Source organism: Rhinopithecus bieti, unplaced genomic scaffold (genome assembly GCF_001698545.2).
Source record: "Rhinopithecus bieti isolate Rb0 unplaced genomic scaffold, ASM169854v2 scaffold_9667, whole genome shotgun sequence".
In the NCBI taxonomy this organism is placed as follows: domain Eukaryota; kingdom Metazoa; phylum Chordata; class Mammalia; order Primates; family Cercopithecidae; genus Rhinopithecus; species Rhinopithecus bieti.
In genome coordinates, this window is record NW_016806207.1 from 550,540 (window position 1) to 566,770 (window position 16,231).

The window sequence follows — 16,231 nt, forward strand, 5'->3', positions numbered from 1 at the left end:
AAACACCAAAAAAAAAAAAAAAATAAATAAATAAATAAATAAATAAATAAATACAAAGAACAAAAGACTAGAGAGGTCCAAACTTATTTCAAGATAAGCAGATAAATAAGTGGCCACTGGTGTTAACTTATTGAAGGCAGGAATGGCATCCAAACATTAACAGGTGAAGTAGAAAGAGGCACAACTTTCCTCAATAGCAACTTTTCAATACTCATCAATACTCATCAAAAGCCTTTCAATACTCATCAAAAGCCTTCACAAGGTCCACGCACTTCAACCCAGCAAGAGGAAAATTCGGCTTCTGGGAATTTTCCTACAGAATGCTTCCTAAATGTGCACAAAGATTTACTTATTTACTTACTTTTACTTTTTGTAGAGATGTGTTCTCACTATGTTGTCCAGGCTGGTCTCGAACTCCTGCTCTCAAGTGATCCTCCTGCCTTGGACTTTCAAAGTGCTGGGATTACAGGTGTGGGCCACCACATCTGGCCAAGATGACCCCCAAGATGGAGGGAGAAGTAAAACCTCTAAACAGCAATAGAGAAGGGCTAATAGAGAAGCCACATGATACAACATTATGAAATAAATATTTGGACTGGGTGTGGTGGCTTGTGCCTGTTATCCCAGTGCTTTGGGATGGCAAGAAGGAAGGATCAGTTGAGGTCAGGAGTTTGAGACCAGCCTAGGCAACACAGCAAGACCCAACCTCTACAAGAAATTTAAAAATTAGCCAAGTGTGGTGTCATATGTCTATGCTCCTAGCTACTCAGGAGGCTGATGTGGGAAGATCTCTTGAGCCTAGAAATTAGGCATTACAGTGAACTGTGATCATGCCATTGCACTCTAGACAGAGTGAAATCCTGTCTCTAAAAAACAAAACAAAATAAATAAATAAATAAATAAATAAATACTTAGAAGGAAATATATTTTTAAAATTCTTACCTCTGGGTGATGAGATTATGAATAGCTTCTTTCCTTTTTTTTTATATTTATATCTTTTCCAATGCACATTATTAAAATATCTTAGGGGCTCAATAGTGGGGAGGGAAACATGGGACAGGTACACATATATGAAGCCAGTGACCATCCACATTCAATGGGCTCTTTCAGAAGGCAGGGTCTTACTTGGCACATACCAAAAGCCATAAAAGAATTCAAACCTTTCATGCAGTTAGTTCACTGCTGAGAATTCACTTTAGGGAAATAACTGAATGAACCCAAAATGCCAAATGAACAAAAATATTCATTACCTCTTATCTAAAAGAGTAAAGAACTAGAAGCAATCAAAATGTCCAAAGGAAAGTTCCATATAGAACATCAACACCATGGAATGCAAGGCAGCCATTAGAAATGCCAATTATGAAAACTATGTAGAAAAATGAAATAATGTTGACAATAGGCTGTAAAATGAAAAGAATTCACAAAGTTGCATTTGTCAGGACTGCAGCTATGAAAAATACGCATGTATATCAACAAGAGCATTTCAAAAGTAAAAATGTGTTATGCTAGAATTATGAGATTACAGAGAGCTTTTATTTTTGAAGTTTGTTTTTTTTTAAAAAACAAGTTGTTAACATTTTGCATGTACCATAGACACATTTTCAAAACTTTGGAAACACAGAAAAGGGAAAAATAAAATTGCCAATACAAATGCAATCACTGTCAGCATTTTGATGTGTTTCTCCTAGTTTCTTTTTCCTATGTACTGGCTGGTTTTGTTTTGTTTTGATCGTCGTTGTAATCGTATCAACAATTCTTTAAAGCAGTTACAAAATCATTTCAATTTTGAGAAACCAGAGAACTTAATATAAATCTTGTACTATAACATAGTGGCGGCTATCAAGAGACCTCATATAATGTCAGTTTGTAAGTAATAAAACAGAATATTGTACCACTATGACAAAATAGATGGACCAATCAAGGTTCCTAACACCTGTAGATGACTTTTAGGCCTATTTCAGTAGCCATAAGCGAAGAGCATGGTGAGTACTGTGCATTAAAGCTGTAGAGTGCATAACGTAGTTGGAATTAGAAAGGCATTTAACAGACTGAAAACAAAAAGATACAATGAGGTACTAAGTTTTCAGATCAGAAGAAAGCTAAAGGAAACCAATTCAATTGGTTATTAGGTCCAGAATATTTAACTTCCTTTACATTTCTCATACCTTTACTCTCCTGGTCTCCTGCCCGTCCCTTCACCAAGGCCAGACTCCGGTAGCTGGGCAGCAGCTGCTGTGTTCTGCTTGTTTTCCCTGCCTTCCTCCTGCCTCCCCACTTGCAGGCTGTCCTTCTTCCATTCTGCTGCCAAATGCAATGCAGACCATCACAGGCCTAACGCGCACCCATATCACTATGGACTTCTCTAGAGAGAGAAACAAGGGCAGGGAAAAACACTATCTAAGCAATGCACAGGCTTGGCCATGCACTAAATGAGGGGAGGCTCAGTCTGTTGTCACCATTGAGGGGCTCAGTTTCTGCAGGAGTGTGATACTTTTGTGCTTCTCAAACAACAGGGTCCCTCAACACAAACTGATGATTCATCTACTATATGTAGGTCTTCCAAAGACTGCCCTCTGTCCTAAGGATAGAGGAAAAAAGCTGCTGTGTTGGACTGTCTAAGATGTGGTATGCCACCACTAGCATAGCAAACCTCACTCAGAGGCAAGAAGAAATAGAACTTGGCATTTTTTGCCTTCAATGCTTTTAGAAATGAACACTTGTACAAGATGCAATGCGACTCCACTGCAGTCTCTCCAAAGAACTAATCTAATCATGTCATTCCCACACTTAAAACTCTTCCAGGGCTCTGGCTGCCCCCACCAAGTTGTCTGTAAGAAGTAGTACAGTGCCCTGGTTAAGAGGGCAAACTTTGGAGCCACACTGCCTGAGTCTGAATCCTCAGACTGCTCTTTCTGAATGCTCTGAATGCTCTTGATGAGTTGGGTGACCTTGGGCAAGTTCCTTGTCCTCTCGGTGCCTATATTTATTTATTTATTTATTATTTTTAAGAACAAATTCAATACCTATCCTATGTGTATTTATTTACAAATAGGGATAATAACAGTATTTACCTCATAGGACTGTTGTGCAGATTAAAGAAATTAATACAATAAAGTTCAAAGAAGAGGGCCTGGTAAAGAGGAAGTACTCAATAAATGTTAGGTGCTGCTACTGTTACTGTTATTGTTGGTGAAAGTTCAAATTCTCCCGCAGGGCATGCAGAGCCCTCCACAGCCCAGCACCTCGTATCTTTCAGACTTTGCTTCTCATAACCTGTTACCACTATGACTACTGTTATGATCACACAGTCTTGCCAAGTTCCCAGAGCATGGGCCCCTAGACACCTTTACTCACAGGGCTCATCTCTCTTTACTGGGTGGTAAACAACCAATTATCTCTCAAACCGTACCCACCCTCCCTGTGAACTGGTCACTCTCTACTTTGTGCCTCCTCTATGTTCTGTAGACTTTCTCCATAGACAATTTTTTTTAATTTATTTTTTAATTTTTATTTTTATTGTTTTGAAACAGAGTCTCACTCTGTTGCCCAGGCTGGAGTGCAATGGTGTGACTTTGGCTTACTGCAACCTCCGCCTCCTGGGTTCAGGAAATTCTCCTGCCTCAGCCTCCCCAGTAGTTGGGATTACAGACATGCACCACCACGCCTGGCTAATTTTTGTATTTTTAGTAGAGACAGGGGTTTTGCCACGTTGGCCAGGCTGGTCTCAAACTCCTGACCTCAAGTGATCCGCCTGCCTCAGCCTCCCAAAGTGCTGGAATTACAGGCATGAGCCACTGCGCCTGGCCAGACACTTTATTATTCTTGTTGGTTTATGTATCCTGTTTCCTCCACTAGGCCTTAAGGACAGAGGCTCCTGCAAATTCCTATCTGTATTCTCATTGCCTGACATTTCAGTAGACTAAATATTAAATAAATGCAAAAGAAAAACCAATCAGTACACACAAAAGCTGAGAGTGCTTTTCAGAGAAACTAAACACTAGGATGAGGAAATCAAACCCCAAAGCACTTTGCTCTTAAGGAGAGTTAATTGGCAAAGATCATATAACCAAAGAGAAGAAAACTATAATTTCCCAAGAGAAAGTCAAACCTTGCTACAATGCAGTGTCCCTGTGTGTGCTGGGGGACCCAAAGTGCAGGTCAATTAATTATAAAATACTGCAGGTGATCCAGACTGCAAGAAATAAAGAAAGAGAACTAACCTTTGTTGAACGTCTACAATAAGCCAGCTACTTAGAAAATAATACTTTCTATAAACAAAATGTGCTAGACACAGACCTATCCACTTTACCTGTTTATCAAATTAGATAATTCAAGTCCTCAACAACTCTGAGACATAAGTATTGGCCTTTCTATTTTACAGGTGAGAAAAACATTCACTCATTTCATACATTTGTCCTGAGCATCTACTATGTGCAAGTTACATATCCAGAAGCAGGGGATACCATGATGAACAAGAAGACAAGGTCCCCCTCCCATACAGCATAATAATAGAGCAATGAATGAATGAATGGGAAAATAAGCATATACATAAATAAACCAGAAAAGTATCAGACAGTGATAAGTGCTAGTAGAGAATTAAAATAGGAGGAAAAGACTAGATAGCTATCACAAAAGTTCTCTCTGAAGTGGGTATATTTAAGATGAGAATTGAATAAGAAAGAGCCAGGCCAGGCTTGGTGGTTCACACCTATAATCCCAGCACTCTGGGAGGCTGAGGCAGGAGGATCACTTGAGCCCAGGAGTTTAAGACCAGACTGGACAACATGGTGAGACCTCATCTCTACAAAAAATTAAAAAATTAGCTGGATGTGGTGGTACACACCTGTAGTCCCAGCTACTCAGGAGGCTGAGGCAGAGGGGTCCCCTGTGCCCAGGAGGTCAAGGCTGCAGTGAGCTTTGATGATGCCAGTGTACTCCAACCAAGGCAACAGACCAAGACCTCTTTCCTCTTGAAAGGAAAGAGAGAGAGACGGAGAGAGAGGAGAGGAGAAGAGAGGAGAGGAGAGGAGAGGAGGAGGAAGGAAGGAAGGGGTGAGTCAAGCACATGAAGAATGGAAGAAGTCCATTTCAGCATAGAGATCAGCAAGTACAGGGGCCCTATGTGACAATGAGCTTGGCATGTTCAAGGAACTGAAAGAAGGGACACTGAGGCTGAGCACATGGTCAACAAGAGAACTGGGAGACTGCCGTGGGACAGGTCACATAGAGCTTGGAAAGCCAGGGGAAGGAGTTTGGATTTCATTCTGAGTTCAATGTAAGGCCACGTAGAGGCTTTTAAGAAATGTGACACAAACCAATTATCATTTTTAAACTTTTTTTCTAGGCTCTATCATGGAGGGTATTATGGTGTGGACACCAGTAGAAACAAACAGACAGACAGGAGGCTACTGCAAATAGTCTAGGTGAGAGATCATATGGCTTGGACCAGGGTGTTGGTAGTGGAGACAGAGAGAAGGGTATAAATTTTGGAGTGTTTTTGAAGACAGAGAAGATAGAACTTGGCAAAGGATTGGAAAGAGGATGGGAAAGAAAGAAAGAAATCAAAAGTAATACCTAGATATTTGACCTGTGCACATGGGGGGGATAATGGCACCACTTTGTGAAGTTGGGAAGACTAGGAAAACAGTGAGATTGGAGTGGAGCTGAATCAAGAGTCTTTTTTTTTTTTGAGACAGAGTCTCGCTCTGTCGCCCAGGCTGGAGTGCAGTGGCCGGATCTCAGCTCACTGCAAGCTCCGCCTCCCGGGTTCCCACCATTCTCCTGCCTCAGCCTCCGGAATAGCTGGGACTACAGGCGCCCGCCACCTCGCCCGGCTAGTTTTTTGTATTTTTTAGTAGAGACGGGGTTTCACCGTGTTAGCCAGGATGGTCTCGATCTCCTGACCTCGTGATCCGCCCGTCTTGGCCTCCCAAAGTGCTGGGATTACAGGCTTGAGCCACCGCGACCGGCCAAAGAGTCCTCTTTTGACCATATTAAATTTGAAAGGACTCTTAGACATCTATGTGGACATGAATCTGAAGTTCCAGAGGGAGTTTGAGGCTAAAGATACAAACATAAGGGTCACTAGCAAATGGATGTTATTTAAAGCCATTGAATTATCAGAGGATATCTATGGAGAGTGGATAAATAGAGAAGAGGGTCATTTCAGAACCTGGGCATATCACCATTTAGAGATTGAGGGAAGAAGGTGACTAAAGAAAGCTTAGAGAGGTAGGAAGAGAATCAAGAAGTAGAGTAAAACCCCGTCTCTACTAAAAAAAAAATACAAAAAACTAGCCGGGGGAGGTGGCGGGCGCCTGTAGTCCCAGCTACTCGGGAGGTTGAGGCAGGAGAATGGCGTGAACCCAGGAGCGGAGCTTGCAGTGAGCTGAGATCTGGCCACTGCACTCCAGCCTGGGCGACAGAGCCAGACTCCGTCTCAAAAAAAAAAAAAAAAAAGAAAATGGTGATCAGTCTTGTCAAATGCTGTTAAGAGAATAACTAAGATTAAAACAAAGACAAGGGCTGGGCATGGTAGCTCATGCCTGTAATCTCAACACTTTGGGAGAATGAGGCAGGCAGATCCCGTGAGACCAGCAGTTTGAGACTAGCTTGGGCAACATGATGAAATCCTATCTCTAAAAAAAATACAAAAATTAGCTGGGCATGTCGGCGCGCGCTACTAGTCCCAGCTACTAGAGAGGGTGAAGTGGGAATATCATTTGAGCCTGGGAAGTAGAGGGTGCAGTGAGCCGAGATAGTGCCAGTGCACTCCAGCCTGGGCAACAGGAGTGAGACCCTGTATCAAAATAATAATAATAATGTAACAAAGAGATTTTATTTCCTTTTAACTTTTTTATTTAAATAGTTTTTGGGGAACAGGTGGTTTTTTATTACATGGCTAAGTTCTTTAGTGATAATTTCTGAGATTTTGGTGCACCAATCACCCAGGCAGTGTACACTGTACCCAATGTGTAGTCTTTTATCCCTCACCCCCCTCCCACCTTTCCCCAAAGTTCATGTCATTTTTATGCCTTTGCATCCTCATAGCTTAGCTCCCACTTACAAGTGAGAACATACGACATTTAATTTTCCATTCCTGAGTTATTTCACTAAGAATAATGATCTCCAACTCCACCCAGCTTGCTGCAAATGCCATTATTTCACTGCTTTTTATGACTGAGTTGTATATCATGGTGTCTATATACCACATTTTCTTTATCTGCTCATTGGTTGATGGGCATTTAAGCTGGCTCCATATTTTTTCAATTGTGAATTGTGCTGCTATAAACATGTGTGTGCAAGTGTCTTTTTCATATAATGACTTCTTTTACTCTGGGTAGATACCCAGTAGTGGGATTGCTGGATTAAATGGTAGTTCTACTTTTAGTTCTTTAAGAAATCTCCGTACAGTTTTCCATAGTGGTTGTACTAGTTTACATTCTCACCAGCAGTGTAGAAGTGTTTCATTTTCCATTGGGCGTGGTGGCTCACACCTGTAATCCTAGAACTTTGGGAGGCTGAGGCAGGTGGATCACAAGGTCAGGAGATTGAGACCATCCTGGCCAACATGGTGGAACCCCATCTCTACTAAAAATACAAAACTTAGCTGGGCATGGTGGCACGCGCCTGCAGTCCCAGTTACTTGGGAGGCTGAGACAGGAGAATCACTTGAACCCGGGAGGTGGAGGTTGCAGTGAGCCAAGAATGCACCACTGCACTGTAGCCTGGCAGCAGAGCAAGACTCCATCTCAAAAAAAAAAAAAAAAAGTGTTTCCTTTTCACCACATCTGCACCAACATCTATTATTTTTTGATTTTTCAATTATGGCCATTCTTATGGGAGTAAGGTGGTATCTCATTGTGGTTTTAATTTGCATTTCTCTGATGATTACTGATGTTGAGCATTTTTTCATGTTTATTGACCATTTGTATATCTTCTTTTGAGAATTGTCTATTCATGTACTTTGACCACTTTTTGATAAGATTAATTTGTTTTTTTCTTGCTGATTTGTTTGAGTTCCTTGTAGATTCTGGATATTAGTCCTTTGTCAGATGCATAGTTTGTGAATATTTTCTCCCACTCTGTGGGTTGTTTGTTTACTCTGCTGATTATTTCTTTCACTGTGCAGAAGCTTTTTAGTTTAATTAGGTCCCATCTATTTATTTTTGTTTTTGGGTTCTTGGCTATGAATTCTTCGCCTAAGCCAACATCTAGAAGAGTTTTACTGATGATATTGTCTAGAATTTTAATGGTTTCAGGTCTTAGATTTAAGTCTTTCAATCCACCTTCAGTTGGTTTTTGTATAAGATCCAGTTTCATTCTTCTACATGTCGCTTGCCAATTATCCCAGCACCATTCATCAAGGTGTCCTTTCCCCACTTTACATTTTTGTTTGCTTTGTTGAAGATCAGTTGGCTGTAAGTATTTGGCTTTATTTGAGTTTGTTTTGTTTTGTGTTTTGTTTTGAGACAGAGTCTCACTCCGTCACCCAGGCTGGAGTGCAGTGGCACAATCTCGGTTCACTGCAACCTCCACCTCCCAGATGATTCTCATGCCTCAGCCTCCTTAGTAGTTGGAATTACAGGCATGTGCCACCATGCCCGCTAATTTTTGTATTTTTAGTAGAGATGGGGGTTTTGCCCATTGGCCAGGCTGGTCTCAAACTCCTGACCTCAAGTGATCCATCCACCTCAGCCTCCCAAAGTGCTGGGATTACAGGCATGAGCCACCACGCTGGGCCAAAAAAAATAACAATTATGTATTTATGTTCAGCAAAAGTGAAGATGGAAATTAAGGTACAGATCATTTTGTTTCTTTCCTCTTTGCCTGGCTATCTCAGGAAGCAAGTGGCTAGGAAGTGGCCTCTTGTCACCTGTTTTCCATGCCTACCCTGTTTTACCATGCGGCAACACAAACCCCTACTCCCCTGCCCCATGTTTCTCTCATCTAGCTTCCCATTAACTGTTCCAGTTTGCTTCTTCCTTCAGGGCAGCAGAGATGTCATCTCCCCCAGGAAGTCCTCCCTGATCTCTCCATCTCTGAATCTTTGTAACACTAAGTTACTAGTACATACAAATTTAGCTCTTGATCATATTTGGTCTTATAATCATTCTCTGATTCAAATATCAGAGTGGGAGCAAGAGTACTTTTTTTCAGTAGGAAATTCAATACAATTGTTGGCTATTGTTACTGTGAGAGGTAGCTTAATGCAATGATTCAGATAGATTTGGGTTAAAATTATGGCTCTGTTCCATCTCTTACAGGCTGAATGATTTTGGGCAAGTCATTCCCTGAGACTCAGTTCCCCTAACTAGAAAATGCGAATAATATTGCCTACTGATGACAGTGGTGAGCTGCCTGGAGCAGCCGCTGCCATCACGCTGGCTACAGGTGGAAGGCGTGGCCAGGACTGCATGTTCCATGGAGCCAGCGAGTGCCAGGGACAAGCAGGAGCTCTGCCCCTTCTGAACTGGGGAGGGAGCTACTCAGGTGCCACTGCAACTACCCAAACCATGGCTGCAGACCCAGGCCTCCTGCTCCACGGAGCAGGCAGAAGCCCCACCCTCCCGGGCACAGCTACAGCCACTCAAATCACGACCGCAGACCCAGGCATCCCTGTACTTTTGGGAGTCCAGGAAGGTCCCCACTTGCCTGTGCAGGCTCAGAGGTGCCTGCTCCCACTGCCTGGCCTCTCCCTACTCCTTATGCCTGCTCTAATCTTAGAGCAGGGTTGGGGCCAAGCTCGGGCACTGTCACAGCCTTGCTGGGTGTGCTCACGCTAGGACTCTGTTGCCTCAGCCTCCTCCAGACTTTAGGCACCGACAAACATGGGGAAAAGCCGAGGTGGGGGCTAAGGGCGGCTCTGAGCTGGCCTGCACTTGCCTGTTGGCACGAACAGCCTGGATACCACGACTAAGGCAGGAGGCAGAAAAGCTCCTGGACAGAAGGGGGCGGGTCCCTGTTGAGACCCCACCTTCAGGCCTGGGAGCTGGGTTGTGAGTCCCACAAACCAGGGTGGAGATTTGTGGTGCCTTTTTCAGCCTGCCCATGGCCACCCATGGACCAAATGCATGCACTTCTTCCCCTCTGAGACCCATAAAAAGCCCTGGGCTCAGTCAGATCACAGAACAGAGGGAGGATGGGACAACCAGCTGTAGAGAGGAGCTACCCTCTCTGCTGACAGCTGCAGACAATGGGACAACCTGCTTGCAGAGTGGAGCCACTCACTTTAGGGCCTCCTCTTTGCTGAGAGCTACAGAGAGGAGCCACCAACTCTAGGGCCTCCTCTCTCCTGAGAGCTGCAGAGACAATGGGATGACCCGCCCACAGAGAGGAGCCACTTCCTCTTTGCCAAGAGCTGCACATGACAGGATGACCAGCTGCAGAGAGGAGTTACCTTCTCTGCTGATAGCAGGAGCTACTCTCTCTGCTGAGAACTGAACACTTGTTGGGACAACCTGCCTGCAGAGAGGAGTTATCCTCTCTGCTAGGAGTTAAACACTCATCAGGACATCCTGGCCATGGAGAGGAGCTGCTCACTGCGGGTCTTCTCTGAACTGTTCTATTGCTCAGTAAAGTTCCTCTTTGTCTTGCTTACCCCTCCGCCTGTCTGTGTACCTCATTCTTCCTGGTCATAGGACAAGAACTTGAGACTCACTGAATGGCGAAGCTAAAAGAGTTGCTGTAACACAAACAGGATTGAAACATGTCCCTTGCTCACCAGGTTATGAATGAAGAGGAGAGACGAGCTGTGGCCCTCCAGGAAGCCCAGACCTGGGAGCTCCCTGATCCAGGGTGTGACTCCCTCTTTGGGGCCCCGTGGTTCCTGGCGCCTCCAAGCTTCCAGGCGCCACCTCATTCCCCAGTACCAGCTGGGAAAGCTGCTTGCGGTGCACCTGGTCCAGCTGCAGCTTCATAAGAGAGCTGGCACCTATGCAAGCACCTTGAGCTGCCCGCCTGGCAGCAGCAGCTGGCATATCTGGCTGTGCAGAGGCCAGGCTCCATGCTCACTCACACAACTCTCTCGCTCCACGCCTGACTCCAGCCTCCCTTGGAGGCATGGGATCCAGCCTGGTAGCATGAGCTGAGCACAGCCTGCCAGGCCGAGTGGGCGGAACAAGCCCAGAAGGCCTCAGCAAAACTGGGGCAAAGGCCCCACCGGCCACAGGTTTCCAGCCAGAAAAGCGACACCCCAAGATCCCATGTCACTACCTCAAGGGCTGCTGTGAGATTTAAATGAGATATTTTTGTAAAGCATCTGTCACAGTACCTGGCCTATTGGAAATGCTCTATAAGTATTAATTCCCTTCCTCCTAATGACTTTGTGAATGTCAGTTTTATCTCTCCAACAAGATGTTCTTGAAGACAGATCATATATTTTATGTATTTCATTAGATCATCCACATTCTTAGAACATAGCTCAATGCATCATAGGCACTTAATTAAGTACTTCTTGGTTTGATCACAAGTAAAAATCATGGCTGTAGGTATGCCTTACAATAGACCAGTGTTTCCTAAATGCTGGTACCAGGTGAACTACATTAAACTCATCCAAAGAGCTTCTTTTTATTGGAGGTGGGGATGAAGCGGGTGGGGGAGACAGGGAACAGGGCCTTGCTCTATAGCCCAGGCTGGAATCCAGTGGCATGATAACATGGTCAGTGAAGCCTGGACCCGCCAGGCTCAGGTGATTGTCCCACCTCAGCCTCGCTTGTAGCTGGGACTATAGGCACATGCCACCACACTCAGCTAATTTTAAATTTTTCTAGAGATAAGGTCTCGCTGTACTGCCCAGGCTGGTCTTGAACTCCTGGCCTCAAGTGATCCTCCTGCCTCAGCTTCCCAAAGTGTTGGTATTACAGGTGTGAGCCACCGCACTTGGCCCAAAGAGCTTCTTAAAACTAAAAGTGCTAGATCCCTTCCCTAGATATTCTTATTAAGAAAGTCTGTTCCATTAACTTTCAATAACTGAGAAAGGTCTTCCAATTTTACTTTAGATATTTTATTAGATATTTTGCACTGCTTGAATTTTAAATAAGNTGGTCTTGAACTCCTGGCCTCAAGTGATCCTCCTGCCTCAGCTTCCCAAAGTGTTGGTATTACAGGTGTGAGCCACCGCACTTGGCCCAAAGAGCTTCTTAAAACTAAAAGTGCTAGATCCCTTCCCTAGATATTCTTATTAAGAAAGTCTGTTCCATTAACTTTCAATAACTGAGAAAGGTCTTCCAATTTTTACTTTAGATATTTTTATTAGATATTTTTGCACTGCTTGAATTTTTAAATAAGTATCCTTTATTTTATAATTTTAAAATAAAGACAACTTTTAAATAAAAAAAAGAAAAACTGACCAGGATCAGAAGTGAAATCTAGAGTACTACAAAACGTTTCTTTCATAAGTAACGGGCAATTAAAAAAAAATAATAATGAAGTAAAAATATCCCCTGGCCACAACTGGGGAAATATGAGCATGGCCTGATACCAGATGATCATTTTGTTTTTTGTTTTAGATGAAATTTTATGTTGTATCAAATGTCTTTATTCTTAGAACACACATGCTGAAATGAGAATTTCAGGTGAAGTGTTATAACATCTGCAACTTTCAAATGGTCCAGCATATATGTATATATGTATATGTATGTGTGTGTGTGTATATATACACACACACACACACACGAGAAATAAGGCAAAATGTTAACAATTGTTTAATTTAGTTGGTGGGTATTTGGGTGTTCAATTTATTACTCTTTCAAATTCTCAGTATGATTAAAATTTTTCATAATAATAGTTGGTGGAAAATATTCTCAGTTGATTCTGGTGATAACCTAGCTTGGGAACCACTGTTTTACCCAATAGATTCGTTCCTGAAGTTAGAAAAATAAGAATTCTGAGATATACAACATATAAATGCTCTGAAGGCAATAGTATTTAAAGAAATCCCATGTCACAATCTCTCCATAAAACACTGTCTCCTAATTAATTGTTCATAAACCTACATTTCACATAAGATTTGCTTAAGGTCAGCGCTCAGATAAGGGCAGACTTGAAATGTTGGTTAAGGGAAGAAGAGGCATGCACAAGCACAAAGCCTGAGGGTTGTACTTGACTTCTGTCTGCTCCCTAACTCCTGTCTTGCTGATTTACCTGTTGAATATTTATCAAACCAGTCCCCTCCTCTCCTCCACTCCTGTTACTACCTTGGGTCAGACTTCATCCTATCTCCCCTGCACCAGTGCTGAGAGTTCCAGCTGATGGCCCTGCCTCGGGTCCTACCCAGCTCAGATTCACTTCCTCCTTGGCTAATACATATCCAAAACACATGCTGGCTCATTGCTCTTCTACTGAAAACCCTACAATGGCTTCCCACTTCAAAATCAAGTCCAGAACTCTTCAACCTGTTTATAATATCCTCTCAACTTTGCCAGCCTCAACTCTCATCAAACTCACATTTTATAGCCCAGTAACAGTGAATTCCCCATGATACGTCTTACCTCCATGCTTCAGCCCACGCATTCTTATTTCACCTTGCTCAGGCATCACTCTCCTTCTGAAAGCTTTCTTGGATTTACCACCTGCCATGCCTTCCCTCCCATCTCCCATACAGAGGTTAGAGTCTCCTATTTGGTTCTCCCACAATACCTTGACAGAGTTTGATCTGTGCAGTTACCCAACTGCTCACAATTATTTACTTATAAGACTATTTACTCCATATCCTGGGACCTCTTGGGGAAGGACGGGATTTTATTCATCTTTATAGCCCCAGTACTTATTTCTGCTTTGCCTTTCTGATGCCCCATTTTCTCCTCTAGAGAATCAGAAGAATATCACCAACTTGAAAGGCTGGCATTAATTAAGTATTCAAAGCTTACCACAGGCATACAATAGGCCTTCAGCACATTTGATTTATATGCTCAGCATCTCTTGTTTTTCGCTTTCCAATTCTGCCCTTCAGGACCAGCCTCTTACACTGGCCCTGTTTCCAGCAAGGACACAGCAAGTAAGCTCCCCACCCCTCTACATGCCAAAATAATGAGGGTCTCAAACTCCAGATCTGCCTCAGGCTTCCCCACCCTGCCAGTGCCCTCTGGACTCTAGGATGACTCAACTAAGGAACCAGCGCAGTACTGCAAACATTTCTTGAGCAGTTTTATGCAAGGCAATGTCCCTGATACAGTTGAAAGTGATACAACATGTACAAAAAATGTATGACCTCTTATTGGGTTGGGGAAGGGTGAGGAGACAATTAGACAAGTGAAGGCAGTAAAATTCAAAGAAGAAAAACGTTGTATGTCTCTGGGGGTAGACAGAAATGCCTTAGAGGAGGTGGCATTTGAACTAGACCACAAAGGATGGATTTAAGCTAAGAGGCTGTTTCCAGAATTGTGTGTGTTCCATAAAACACAACACTGAAATGCTACTGTTACTCAGATGAAAAGTAAAGTAAATTTAGAAAATGCTGCCTACTATGTACCCCTCTAGGAGATCTGCAACGCACAGTAACAAGCGTGAAATAAGGAACCCTATTTAACTGTGTTGAACCCAGCATCCCAAGTTTGTTTGACTACTAGTTAATTCCCTATTTCTTTCCTCCTGGAGGAGAGAGTTATAGCATCTTTCAAGCTCTGAGGTGTCTTGAAGTAGGGAACCCTATATAACTCTGTTTAACCCAGCATCCCAAGTTTGTTTGAACACTAGTAAGTTCCCTATTTCTTTTCCCCTGGAGTTAGATGTATAGCAACTCGGAGAACACACTTTAAAAACAACAGGTTAAATGTTACCCTTTCAAAGCTATCCATTTGCATTTTACCAGGACTTCACATTGATAATACCTTCATATCTGATTTTTTAACAACACAATCAGCAATTTTTAAAATTCTCCTGACATTTTATCAGAAGAGAAAAAGCAATGGAAGATGCTGCAGAGCCAAGAAATTTCTCATTGTGAAACACAGTGTAGACCATAAGCCTTTTTATCAAGCGAAGGGAACAACACATCTCTGACTGAGTCCATTCATTCTTTGTTAGGATGTTTACACTTTTATAGCTGCCCTCACTCCCTCTGCAACCTGCTGACTGGGTAAACAACACTAGACTTGAAAGCAAAGGGAACAACATTGCATAACAACAAGCCCACAGGGCATGTTTTGCTCCTTTATATTTACCAAACAGTTGTGCTTGTAAAAGACAAGAAGGAAAGGGGCACTGCAGCTCATCTGTCCCCACTCCTGAAATTACAATGCTGAATTATCCAGTCTGAGAGTTAACATGTTTACTGGGAGTGAGGCACTGTGCTCATGATACAAAGAAAAATAAGGTGTAGTCGTTACTTCACAAGCCAGGGCAGACAGGCAAACAAAATGTAATGCAGCAAAGTGCAAGCAAACACTTCTACAGTAAGAGGGGAGTACACAAAAGCCAGGACTCCTTACCTTTGCCTGGGCTTAAGGTCAAAAGAAAGCACATTAAAATAAGGAAAAACTCCTCTTCATTCTTAAATAATTGAAAAGGAATTTTCCAGGCAAATAAAATATATGGACAGATATAGATATACAGATATAGATAGATGATATAGATATATAGATACAAGGCCAGGCATGGTGACTCACATCTATTAATCCCAACACTTTGGGAAGCCAAGGTGGGGGACTGCTTGAGCCCAGGAGTTTGAGACCAGCCTAGGCAACATAGTGAGACCCCCATCTCTTCAAAAAGATTAAAAAATAAGCCAGGCATGCTGGTGTGCACCTGTAGCCCTAGGTACAAGGGAGACTGAGATGGAAGGATCACTTGAGCCTGGGAGGTTGAGGCTGCAGTGACCTCTGATCACGCCACTGCCCTCTCACCTAAGCTACACAGGAAGACCCTGTCTCAAAAAAAAAAACAAAAAACAAAAAACCAAAAAAGGACATAGATATAGATACACATACATACATTAAAAAAAAAAAAATAGGCCGGGCGCGGTGGCTCAAGCCTGTAATCCCAGCACTTTGGGAGGCCGAGACGGGCGGATCACAAGGTCAGGAGATCGAGACCATCCTGACTAACACTGAAACCCCGTCTCTACTAAAAAATACAAAAAACTAGCTGGGCAAGGTGGCGGGCGCTTGTAGTCCCAGCTACTCAGGAGGCTGAGGCAGGAGAATGGCGTAAACCCGAGAGGCGGAGCTTGCAGTGAGCTGAGATCCGGCCACTGCACTCCAGCCTGGGTGACAGAGTGAGACTCCGTCTCAAA

General features: G+C 43.2%; 1 protein-coding gene across 8 annotated transcripts in view; it reads right to left on the reverse strand.

Annotated features, from left to right (window-relative positions):
* Nucleotides 1–16,231, reverse strand: part of RAB30 (RAB30, member RAS oncogene family) — a 110,661-nt gene that overhangs the window by 35,420 nt on the left and 59,010 nt on the right. For 3 of the 8 annotated variants that reach the window (XM_017875212.1, XM_017875209.1, XM_017875210.1), the window contains exon 2: nucleotides 2,166–2,362. The exons of the other annotated variants lie outside the window; for them this stretch is intronic. The gene's annotated coding sequence lies outside the window, so the exon portion shown is untranslated. The remainder of the gene's footprint in view (nucleotides 1–2,165; nucleotides 2,363–16,231) is intronic. 8 annotated transcript variants of the gene reach the window in all.